Source organism: Zingiber officinale, chromosome 6A (assembly GCF_018446385.1).
Source record: "Zingiber officinale cultivar Zhangliang chromosome 6A, Zo_v1.1, whole genome shotgun sequence".
Lineage (NCBI taxonomy): Eukaryota > Viridiplantae > Streptophyta > Magnoliopsida > Zingiberales > Zingiberaceae > Zingiber > Zingiber officinale.
The window spans coordinates 60,251,394-60,264,686 of NC_055997.1; positions in this window are offsets into that span (position 1 = coordinate 60,251,394).

Sequence of the window (13,293 nt, forward strand, 5' to 3'; positions counted from 1 at the left end):
GGCACAAACTTGATATCTAGCGCACATACCCACAGCAAAAAGTATGTCCGGTCGACTAGCTGTGAGATATAGAAGACTATCGATCATGCTTCTATATTACGTTAGATCAACTGGTTTCCCACTCTCATCATTGTCAAGGCGAGTGCTTGTCGCCATTGGAGTGGTTACTTCCTTAGAGTCACTCATTTTGAATTTTTTGAGCATCTCTTGAGTGTATTTCGTCTGATGGACATAAATTCCATCTCGAGTTTGTTTGATTTCAAGTCCAAGGAAGAATGTCAATTCTCCTACTAGACTCATCTCAAACTCACTTTCCATGTGAGAAATAAATTCATTCAAATAGCCCTTGTTATTTGATCCACAAATTATGTCATCGACATACACTTGGGCTACAAAAATGTTTTCACCATCTCTACGCAGAAATAGTGTTGGGTCTATTTGGCCTCTCACAAATCCCTTTTCTAGTAAATATGTTGACAACCTTTCGTACCAAGCTCGTGGTGCTTGCTTAAGCCCATAAAGTGCTTTCTTGAGCTTGTACACGTGGTTTGGAGCTTCGGTATTCACAAATCCCGGTGGTTGTTCAACATAGACTTCTTCTTTAATGAACCCATTTAAGAAGGCAGATTTAACATCCATTTGATAGAGCTTGAAACCTCTATGTGCAGCAAAAGCTAGCATCAAACGAATGGACTCTAATCGGGCCACGGGAGCATAAGTCTCATCATAATCGAGACCTTCGACTTGACTATAGCCCTTGGCTACAAGTCTTGCCTTGTTTCTTACAACTTCTCCCTTTTGATTTAACTTATTTTTGAAGACCCATTTAGTTCCAATAATGGTGGTCTTCTTAGGTCTAGGAACTAAGTCCCACACTTGGCTCCTTTCAAATTGACCTAACTCATCTTGCATAGCTATGATCCAATCAGGATCGCGCAATGCCTCATCAACTAATTTTGGTTCAATCTCTGAAATCAATGCGACTTCATTAGACTCATTTCTAAAGAATGACCTAGTCCTAACCCCTTGGTGGATGTCTCCCACAATTTGGTCTTGGGGATGACTAGTGGCTATCCTAGATTGTCTTGGTGTTGGTGGTGCCTCATGAATGGTCTCACTAGGCACAGGCAAGGACTCGATATCAGGCAAAGAGTCAGATTGAATTCTTTGTTGCCTTTGCTCATCACCATCAGAGTCAATTTCGACTCTTTCTATGTTTTGATCATTCAAACTTAGCCTTCTAAGTTCAAATTGAATTTCTCCTACATCCCTTGATTGATCATTTGAGTTAGGGATTTCTTCAAAAGCTACATCAGAGGACTCCTCAATCAATTTAGTCCTATTGTTGTAAACCCGATAGGCTTTGCTGGTGAGCGAGTACCCGACCAGTATCCCTTCATCAGCCTTGGCCGAAAATTTTCCAAGATGGTCCTTGGTGTTCAAAATAAACACCTTACAACCAAACACCCTAAGATGTTTAATTGTAGGTGGTTTCCCAAACCAAAGTTCATGGGGAGTCTTTCCTAAAAACCTATGTATTAAAACTCGATTTTGCACATAGCAAGCTGTATTCACAGCTTCAGCCCATAAGTAGCTCGGTAGTGAGTACTCATTGAGCATGCTTCGTGCAGCCTCTTGTAAGACTCGGTTCTTTCTCTCCACAACCCCATTTTACTGTGGGGTCCTTGGAGTTGAGAACTCATGTCTATACCCTTTTGCTTGACAAAATTCTAAAAACCTATGATTTTGAAATTCACCACCATGATCACTTCTAATGATTTTAATTGTTGTCGATTTTTCATTTTCAGTTCTTCTACAAAAGGAAATAAAAATATCTATGGTTTGATCCTTAGTTTTCAAAAAGAAAGTCCATGTATATCTAGTAAAATCATCAATAATTACTAAACAATATCTACTACCATTCAATGAAATAACATTGTTACAATCAAACAAATCCATATGTAATAAGTCTAAGGCAGTAGATGTACTCACAGTGCTTTTACCTTTATGAGATGCTTTTGTTTGCTTACCCATTTGACATGCATCACATAGTTTGTTCTTTTGGTACTTGATGCTGGGTAAGTCTCGCACTAATCCTTGGTTGGCCAACTTCCGGATGTTCTTCATGTTTACATGTGCTAACCTTCTATGCCATAGCCAAGACTCTTCTTCTTTCGACATGAAACACTTAATCAAAGCATTAGTAGCACTTTTAAATGATACTTGATAAATATTATCAACCCTTGTGCCTACTAGTACCGTGTCAAGTGTGTCAATGTGTTTAACCAAACATTGACTTGAATGAAATTCAATTGTGTAACCCGTGTCACACAATTGACTGACACTTAGGAGATTAAAAGTCATCCCCTTGACTAGAAGGACATTCTTGATACGGAGACATTCGGATATATGAATGTCTCCAACTCCTACAACCTTAAGGCTACCATTATTACCAAAAGACACATTACCTCTACTTTTGTTTTGAATGGTTGTAAACAGTGATCTGTCCCCGGTCATGTGCTTGGAGCATCCACTATCAACAAACCAAGTTGATAGATGCTCCCCCTCGACCAATGCCTACAAGACACGGAAGATAGAGGTTTTAGGTACCCAAATCTTGGGACCTAATGCTTCTACAACAAAAGACCTAGGAACCCATGCCTTGGTCATACCTTTCCTAGTTCCATGAGCCCTAGAAACATGTGATCTACTATTTTGAGTTCTAGACATTAGAGAAATGAAACTCGACTCCTTGGGTTGATACCCTAGCCCGGCCTTGTTGTAGACTGCCCTTTGGGCATTTAGAATCATGTCTAGAGTCTTAGAGCTAGTTGAGAATTTCTCAAGCATTTTCTTGAGTTTCTCAACCTCACCCTTTAACGCCTTGTTCTCATCCTCAAGGACTTCTAGATGTAGGTCATCGACCTCATCTTCCCTAAGGGTCCTTAAGGTTTTTACTTCTTCTTTTAACACTTTATTTTCTGTTTTTGATTTTTTAAGCAATGTAGATAAGTGAGTGATAATCTTATAACACTTTTCTATATGAGAAGAGGTTACCTCTTCATCATCCGACGATGATGAAGCCGTGGTTGAAGCGTCGCTCGAATCTCCCTCACTTTCGGAGTCCGAAACCTCCCTTGCCATGAGTGCTAATTGTCGTGTGCTCTTTTCCATCTTCTCTTCTTCCTCCGATGAGCTTGATGAGGACTCATCCCAAGTGACCTTGAGAGCCTTCTTCTTCTTGCCTCTTTCCTCCTTCTTTTTGGCTCGTTCCTCCTTCCTCTTTAACTTCGGACACTCGCTCCGAATGTGTCCTTTCTTGCTACACTCATAACATATAACATTAGATTTATCAAAATTTTGATCATTAGTTTTACCTTTTCCTTTGTATCTTCGGCTTCTTCTCATAATCCTTCTTACGAAGTTCGCCATCTCACTTGATGATGATCCACTTTCATCATCGGATTCGGAGGAAGAGGTGGATGAGGAAATCTCCTTTTCCTTCTTCTTTTCCTTCTTCCTTCTTCCCTCCTTGCTCTTTGGTCCTGCAAATAAAGCAATACCCTTCTCTTTTTGACCTTTGTTAGCAAGCTCATGAAGTTCCATCTCACAGAAAAATTCATCTAGTTTAACAATGGAAAGATCCTTGGATACCTTGTAGGCATCTACCATAGATGACCACAAGGCATTCCTAGGAAAAGATTTAAGAGCGTACCTTACTAGATCGCGATTCTCCACTCGTTCGTCCACAGAGTGTAGGCCGTTGATGATCTCCTTGAATCTCCCATGAAGCTCACTTACCGTTTCATTGTCCTTCATGGTTAGATTTTGGAGTTGATTCAAGAATATGTCCCTCTTGGCAATCCGAGAATCTCGAGTTCCCTCTTGGAGCTAGATGAGTTTGTTCCATAGGTCTTTGGCACTCGAGAACGGACCTACCTTGACGAGTTGGTCCTTGGCGATTCCACATTGCAAGGTGACCATAGCCTTGGCATCGGCTTGTGCTTTGCGGAGTTGTTCGGTAGACCACCTTGACGAATCGAGTTCCTTACCTTCTTCATCCTTTGGTGGTGTGAAACCTTCCTTGACTGAGAACCACATGGCAATGTCGGTCTTGAGGTAATACTCCATGCGGCCCTTCCAATATTGAAAATCTGCTCCTTCAAAGTAGGGTGGTCGATTTGTGCTAAAGCCTTCCTTCATAGCCATCCTTGTTTGCTCTTTTGGGTGTTAATCCGAATCAAAGAGCCCCTTGCTCTGATACCACTGGTTGGGATCTTAGATGGCTAGAGGGGGGGGTGAATAGCCCCTTGTAAAAACTTAAACAAAACTTCTACACAGATAATTGTTAGCACAGCGGAATTAGACAACTAAAGGAAAACAAAAACACAAGAACACTAACACTAGGATTTACGAGGTTCGGGGATAACTTGCCCCTACTCCTCGGCGTGTCCGTAAGGTGGACGACTCCTTGATCTTCGGTAGATCGCACCCCAGATAACTTCCGGCTACAAATCCTCCTTCTCGGTGGAGTAACCTCCCCACAACGTCTCAAGAAATATCTAAGTTAAAGCACGAGACTTACAGAAGCTCGGTGGCAAAGGAGAATAAAAATGCTTACAACCACGCGAGGATCAGTAGCAGAACAGAGATCGCAGTTGACCCGAGAGCTCAAGAACTTCGCACCACAGCACAGACTTTTCTTTCAAGCTTTCTCTTGTTGTGTTCTATTCTCTCCTCTCGCTGTTTTTACTGCTTCTCAAACCTGATCTCTGCTGTCACCGATCTGGTCAAAAACTGCGCGAATCAGCGCTGCAGCCAATCCCTCTTCCTCCTTACCTGGTTCTCTGAACTCACACCAATGATATCACAACAGATCACAGCAGTATCCGTTGATGCCTGAAATGCACCATGCGCCGCTGAAACCAGCAGAAAGACCATTTGTCGCATTCCTCTTATGAACTTAATTTGAAATTAGGCTTGGAATGATACCTGTTAACCTGCAAACTCAAAAGCTAACAGCACAGAGGATTATATCACATAAATGAATGAGGTATATCAAAAGCAGTGAAGGAATCGCTGATACAGCGAACAAATCAGAGTGTGTGGATCGGTCACCAGACCGATCACAGTGCCTTGGACCGATCAGGCAACATCCTGATCGGTCGTAGGGACCGATCAGATTGAGTGTGGATCGGTCCACCGACCGATCCACCCCTTTCTCTCTTCTACAGGCTCTTCTCCCGATCGGTCTCCCTGACCGATCAGATTTCACTCAGTGTGCTACTGAGTGTCATCTGATCGGTCATCAGACCGATCCATGGAACTCAGTTTCAATGGATCGGTCTGCCGACCGATCTACTAATTCATGTGTCACTGGATCGGTCAACCGACCGATCCAATGTGCCATGGAATGTTCACTTAGGTCCCTCTCTGACCTAATCCGGAGAACGAGCTACCGTGCCCTCTCCGACTCCATCAGGTCCAGAGAACGAGCTACCGAGCCCTCTCTGACCTAGTCAGGTCCAGAGAGCGAGCTACCTAGCCCTCTCTGACCTAGTCAGGAGAACGAGCTACCGAGCCCTCTCCGACTCCATCAGGTCCAGAGAACGAGCTATCGAGCCCTCTCTGACCTAGTCAGGTCCAGAGAGCGAGCTACCTAGCCCTCTCTGACCTAGTCAGGAGAACGAGCTACCGAGCCCTCTCCGACTCCGCGTGCCAAGTTTCCAACTTGGACTTTTTCCTTCCACCTGATCACCCTTGATCAGTTCAATTAACATCTGATACAAACTTAAATCAGTGTCAACATCAAAACAACAGCCAGGTCAGACTGTATCAACATCTGATACCTTACTTAAAGAAATTAGCTAATTTACAATCAATCTAACTCAACTCATGCTTGGACATTAAGGGTTAAAGCTCCTCTTTTGCCTTCAAAAGTTGAAATTCAAATCTCTTCCTTAATAACTGTTGAAAATTTAGCTAAGTATTTTCTAACAGATTTTTAAAATTTAGCTAAGTATTTTTTAACAGATTTTCAAAATTTAGCTAAGTATTTTCTAACAGATCTTCAAAATTTAGCTTAGTATTTTTTAACAGATTTTCAAAATTTAGCTAAAACTTTCAAAGTATTCCAAGATGCTTTTCAAATTCTAAAACATGTTGGCTAAAGTTACATTTCAAAGTCAACTTTTTATTAGTCTTTTAAACTCAGTTGAAAGAAAAATTGATCTTTAGACTTTGATTTCACTTAGCTAAGACGTATACAATGAATTATAAAAAGCTAAGTGTCCTAAGGAATTTTTTAAAAATGTTTGAAACTATAGTTTTTACTATGTTATAAAGAAAAATCTGTCTCTAGCTAAATTAATTGATAAAGTTAAGATTTTTTTTCAAACGTGTTTATTTTTTGATAAATGGCAAAGGGGGAGAGTAGGAAAATTCAAAAGAAAACTTTATAAAGAAAAATTTATAAAGAAAGCCTTTATTAAGGGGGAGCCTGACAAAGTTTAAGTTTTAGCTTAACCATGCTATGCTTGCATTCAAAATTTATTAAGCTTGCTTACTTAAACTTTATACATCTATTTTACTTAGCTTTGAATTTCAGTTGTCATAATCAAAAAGGGGAGATTGTTGGTGCGGAAAGCATCCGACGATTGACCGTTGTTTTGATAATGGCAAAGGAATTCAAAGTTAAGTTGTTTTGTGATCTAACATACTTAATTGAGTGTTTTAGGAAAGTCCTAGCTGCGGTTAGGCAAGTGGAAAACCCTAGGGGGTGGTAACCCTAGGTCATAGGGGGTGGTAACCCTATGCGGAAAGTCTTGGTGGGTCGAGAGCTTCAAGCAAAAGTTCTAGGGGGGGGGGGGGTAACCCTAGGTGGAAAGTCCTGGTGTCGCGAACCAGGTGAAAGACTGGACGAGCCGGGAAGCGGAAGTCCAGCAGCAAGTCCAGTCGATCTGGAGGATCGCACTGGCAACAGGTAAATCTCCTGAGTGGAGTAGGTGAGGTCGCGTTCCCCGTAGAGGGAACAGTAGGCGTCGGGTCGACCTAGGGTTTTTCGGTTGGAAATCCGAAGTCAGACTCGGACAGTCCGACGACTGTCAAATTATATCTATCATATTGTTTCTGTGCTAACTTTGTTTTGCAGGATTTGTGTTTAGGACTAACACATTTTGCAGGAACAAAGAAGCAACTTATACCTCGGATGAACAGTGTCCGAGGTGCCTCCATGGGGCTTGGAGGCGCCTCGGGTTCTAGCCGAAGCCAGTTGTCCAGAGACGTTGGAGGCGTCAGTGAGGTCACTGGAGGCGCCTTGGACCAGGCGTTGGAGGCACCTTGGAGCAGCTTGGAGGCGCCTTCAGTGGGATAAGGCGCGACCAGATTAGAGCTGATCCACGCGTGCGACTCGACGGCCTGGAGGCGCCTCGAACAGGCTTGGAGGCGCCTCCAGCACTGTATAAATGGGGTCTTCGAGCAGCAGCTTAAGACAACCATTCTCAAGCAATCCTTAGACTATTTGCTGCTCAAAAGACGACCCAGAAGTGTTGAAACGACGCCTCGACAACCAGAAGCTGCAATTCTACTTTTCTCTGTTGTCGGTATAAGATTACGATTGTTTTTTGTATTGCATTTCTGTAAAACCTTTAACGATTATAGTTGTTGTCCAAAGTAAATGCTCAACGAGCGTGGGCCTTGGAGTAGGAGTCGCCACAGGCTCCGAACCAAGTAAATACTTGTGTCCGCGTTTGTTATCTTTTATTTTCACTACTTTAAACTCGATTAGTGTTTTACGAATTCGAATCAAACGAAATAGCCACGAGTGCTATTCACCCCCCCCCCCCCCTCTAGCGCTTCTTGATTTAACACTTATTGTGACCGAAACTTCTTCATTGGTGGAGTTCTCTTGGTGGTCGGATCTAGCAAGGAGAAGAAGGAGAGAAAGGAAGCCTAGTCTCTAGCATCCCTTGGAGCATTGGTGGTGGCCGAAACCTAGAAGGAAGAAGAAGGTGTTTGGTGGTTCTCATCTCGGAAGATCGTTACCCACACAACGTCCGAGGTTAGAAGAGGAATACGGTAGAAGATCAAGAGGTCATTAAAATTCACAAAGAAAGGTATTACTAGTATTTATTTTTCGCATCATGCCAGTTTATTTCTTTGTAAGAATTCCAAACACAAGAGGCAATTAGATCTAGTTTTCGAATTTGTTTTCGAGTTTGTGTTTTTTTTGTCGAATTTGTGATTCGATTATTCTTTTCGGTTAACCAAGAGTTATTTAAGGAAATTAAATATTAGCTTTCCTTAAAAGACTTTGTCTAGGCGGTGGTGGTTGCTCCCATATCCAAGAAGGCCATGTGCCTCGCCATGCAGTCCTGGAAGCCAATTTTGGAAATTAATATTTAATGGAATTAATAACATAGGTGTATTTGAATCAATAGTGTTAAATTCCGCTTGCGATTCAAATCTAAATCATTAAGAATAGATAAGTTAAATTTGGAATCAATGATGTTAAGTTCTGTCTGTGATTCATAATTTAACTTCTAAAGAACACAATAGGTTATTTAATGAAAGGTTTGACACTTGTACAAAATTTTTGTACAATGGAGCTGGTACGATTTTCCTAGGACTAACCAACAATTGGTATCAGAGCTAGGGTTTGCCTTTGTGTGTATTGGTTTTCAAATTAATTATGCACATGTCATACATAATTTAGACAGGATAATAGTAGGATGTGCTAACTCTGTGGTTACTGGCTCTAACTATTATGACATTTAGATATTGTGTGTGATTGGACCCTTAGACATGTCAAGGCATTATTTTGTATGCATGATTGTATGTATAAAATACAGCAGGAGCTGTATTATTTTTAGAATTTTATTTTTGGTTTGATCTAGAATATATGTACATTCCTTTATGGAATATAGGATCGATATATGTAAATTTTTATATTTGTTGCGGATCGTATCTTTATGAGGCATGGTGCTATTGGAGGACTAGAGGCGCAGCGGGATAAGAAGCAAGATAGATGCGACAACTCGACCCGATGGCGGTGGCTAAAGATGACAGTAGCTAGGGTTGGAGCATACTCAAGTTAGTGATGGAAAATGCCATAATAGTTGGAAAATTAATTTCTAAATTTATTACTTTTATTTACTGATATGTTTATGTACATGTGATGTATGTTAGCATAGATTAAAATCCTCATTTTAAATAACTAAGTGGGAGAGGGATTTTAATAAATTCTACGGTCTCCATTACTTGTTTGTAAGTGATGCGACAAGCTTGCGTGTTGGCTCTGAGTGCCTCTCTCCACAATGGATGGGTTTGTTGTAGATCACTAGATCAAACTTCCTTTATGGATGGTTATAAGAAATTATTTAGGAGTATGTGATCTTCTCCAACTGAAGGGGCATAATCCTATTTAATGGACTAAGTATCAAGTAATGGTATACACTTAGACGCATTCAATAGTATCCTCCCCAACGGAGTCACTGCTATTGTTTTGCGGGACCAAAGCAATACCAACTATTAATTTGTCATAAAGTTAGGTAACCCCCCCCCCCTCTTACAAATATTTGAATTTGTATACGTCAACATTAATGTGACATACAAAATTCACGGTGTTTGAGGTAATTTTATTTGTCATAAAGTTAGGTTGACAATATAAAATGGATAATACCTCCTCTTACAAACAATTGAATTTGTATACGTCCACACTAACATGACATACAAAATTCATGGTGTTTGAGGTAATTCAAGGTTGACAATATAATTAATGGGTAAAACCCTCCTCTTACGAATGTTGAATTTGTATACGTCCACACTAACGTGGCATGCATAATTCCCGGTGTTTTGAGGTGTTGGTGAATTTAAATAATATTGTTTGAGGAATCAATGTTATTTTAAATTCAAAGTTTTGACCAAATATTTGATCAAAGATAAACCAACTATTAATTTTATTTGTCATGAAGTTAGGATAACGAGATAATAAAATTAATGGACAAAATCTCCTTTTGAATTTGTATACGTCCACACTATCGTGGCATACAAAATTCATAGGGATTTTAAAGTGTTGGTCTTGACCAAATATTTTGTGATTCTTAGGATTTTAAATATTTGTCAATCCCCTAGTTGTTATACTATAGAAAAGACTTAGTAGTCCCAATTATAATGATTGGAAATAGGACTTAGACATTAAGGTAGACTGTCTTCTTAGAACTGAGAACAATATAGGTGTATTTAATTCATTAGTTGTTGAAACATGTTTAGTGGTGTTATCTACCAGTACCTGAAGTGTTGATACAGATGCCACTAATCATGTATGCAATTCATTGCAGGGTTCCAGGAAACCCGACAGCTATATGAAAAGGAAAACACCATCTACATGGGCACTATTGCAAAAATAACAGCTGTTGCAGTGGGAGATGTTTATCCTCTGATAGAAATAAAATATAGTTTTCATAAATTGTCTTTACGTACTAAGTTTAGAAAGAATCTGATTTCAGTTTCTAAGCTATTAAAGAATAGATATTTTGTCTATTTTAATAACAAACTTGTTATCAAGAAAAATAGGGAAGTTATCTATTCTGGTACGTTGGTTGACAATTTATAATCCAATAACTCCCACGATGCAATAAATGGAAATTAATAACACATTTTCTAACTTTAATAAGAGAAAGTAACCTTCGGAAATGAACCAATCATATTTTTGTCATCTAAGGCTAGGTTATATTGAGTAGGATTCAAAGGATAATAACCAATGAACTCTTAGGTTCATTGGTAGTCGAAATCTTTCCAACCTGCGAGTCTTACTTGGAAGGAAAAATAACCAAGAAGATTTTAAATCTAAGGGGTATGGAGCCAAAGATATGTTGGAATTGGTTCATTCTGATTTGTGTAGACCTTTTGACTATCCAAGCAAGAGGTTGTTTCGAATATTTCATCTCTTTTATAGACGACTATTCGAGATAAGGATACATTTACTTGACACGCCACAAGTCTAAGTGCTTTGATTAATTCAAAGAGTAAGTAGGCTGATGTGGAGTAACGTCAAAGTAAAAGTATCAAGTCACTACGGTGAATTCGTAGTAACGAGTACTCTTAGGAGAGTTTAAGAGTCACTTATCAGAAGTCGGGATTTAATTCCAACTAAATTTACCTGATACACCCCAACAGAATAGTGTAGTAGAAAGAAGGTATAAAGCTCTTATGGAATAATTAAATAGATGATGAGTTATTCAGAAAATTACCAAATTCGTTTTAAGGATATACACTGGAAACAGAAGTGAACATAGTACCTTCTAAGTCAGAACTCTCTACTCCCATAGAATTGTAGAATGGGCGTAAGCCTAGTCTAAAGCATATTCGGATTTGGGTGGTCTAGCACATGAGAGACACTGATAAGTTGGACATGAGTTCACTTGTTTATGAGTTATCCTACAAAAATGAAAAGAGGTTTATAGTCCTTAAAATCGAAAGGTCATTATTGGCACCAATGCCCGATTTTAGAAAAGGACTATACTATAAACCACAAGCCCATGAGTAAAAAAAAATGTTCTTAAGGAAATTAAAGGATACATCTAGCCTAGTACCAACTGTACAAGATAAAATATCACAAGAAACTGCAACACGTATCACAAATGATACACAATTACAGAAAGTGTCTCGTCGTAGTGGGAGGGTTGTTAGGCAACCTAAAAGATTCATGTTTTGGGAGAGTCTTTAGACTCGATCCCTGGTGAACATGAACCTGATCCCCGGACATATGACGAAGCACTCCAAGATAAAGATGCAGCATCTTTACAAAGAGCAATAAATACAGAATTAGAATATATGTATTCTAATAGAGTCTGGCAGCTTATAAAATCACCAAATGGTGTAAAAGCCATTGGGTGAAAATAAGTCTATAATAGGAAAAGAGGGATAGACAGGAAGGTAGAAACTTTCAAAATAAGGCTTGTTGAAAAATAAAACTTTTCCACCGGTAGTCATGCTTAAGTCTATTCGGATTCTTTTATCTATTACTTCTCATATGGACTATGAGATTTAACAAGTGGATGTCAAGACAGCTTTCCGTAATGGAAGTCTTGAAGAAAACATCCATATATTGCAAGCAGAAGGGTTCATTGCAAAGAGCAAAGAGCATCTTGTGTGTAAGCTCAATCAGTCTGTGGACTGAAGTAAAGTTTCAAGGTCTTGAAACATCCGATTTAATAAAGTAATCCAGACCTATGGATTTATTTAATAACCGAATGAGTCTTGTGTATACAAAAAGTGTGATGGAAACGTGGTGGTATTTCATGTACTATATGTAGATAACATTTTTGGTAGTTAGAAACAATATCAAAGTGTTGTCAGAAGTAAGGGTATGATTGTCCAAACAATTCGATACGAAGGACTTGGGAGAATGCATATATTCTTCGGATCAAAGTAATAAGGGATCGCAAGAAAAGAATATTTTACTTATCCCAAGCTTCATATATCGAAACAATCCTTGCTCGTTTTAAGCATGCAAAACTCCAAGAAAGGTTTCTTACCTTTTCAGCATGGAGTAGCTTTATCTAAAGAGATGTCTCTGAAGATATCAAAGGAGATAGAGCAAATGAAGGCAGTTCCTTATGCTTCGGTTGTCGGAAGCCTAATGCATGCTATGCACGAGATCAGAAATCTGTTTTACCAAGGGCATAGTCAGCAGATATCAAAGTAACCCTGGACAAGGACATTGTGTAACGCCCCGCCCCTCCTGCTAAGGGCGACGGGGGTTACTTAGCTACACATACATACTTAACACAGCGGAAGTCTTACTTAGAGAATTTAAAAACATTTTTCTTACTTAAAAGTCACAATAGACATAAAAGGTCCACATAGCATACTTATCATAAATTTTGGGTCTTAATACTAATCACATACTTAAAGTCATGGAGTCATAAAGTAAAAACATCAACATGGCAATTTCTTATTAAATGAAAGCAGGTCATTTCTTTTAGCCAGTCCACTACCGCACACATCCTTCAAGCCCTCCTGCTGCTCCCCTAATACATCCATTCCTTGCCTTTATCTGTGGTACAAGAAAGTAAGCTATGAGCACTCATGGCTCAGTAAGTTCCTTTCCTACTCACAAAAACCGTCAAGCATTTTAAAATCACAAGTCATAAGGCATAAAGACAAGTGTATCATGTTAAGAGCATATCATGGTATATTGTAACATAACATAAATCATCATGGCATAACATATCATGATCATCAAACGTATCCTGTCATAGCATAACATCATCATAACTAGCATAGCGTAAT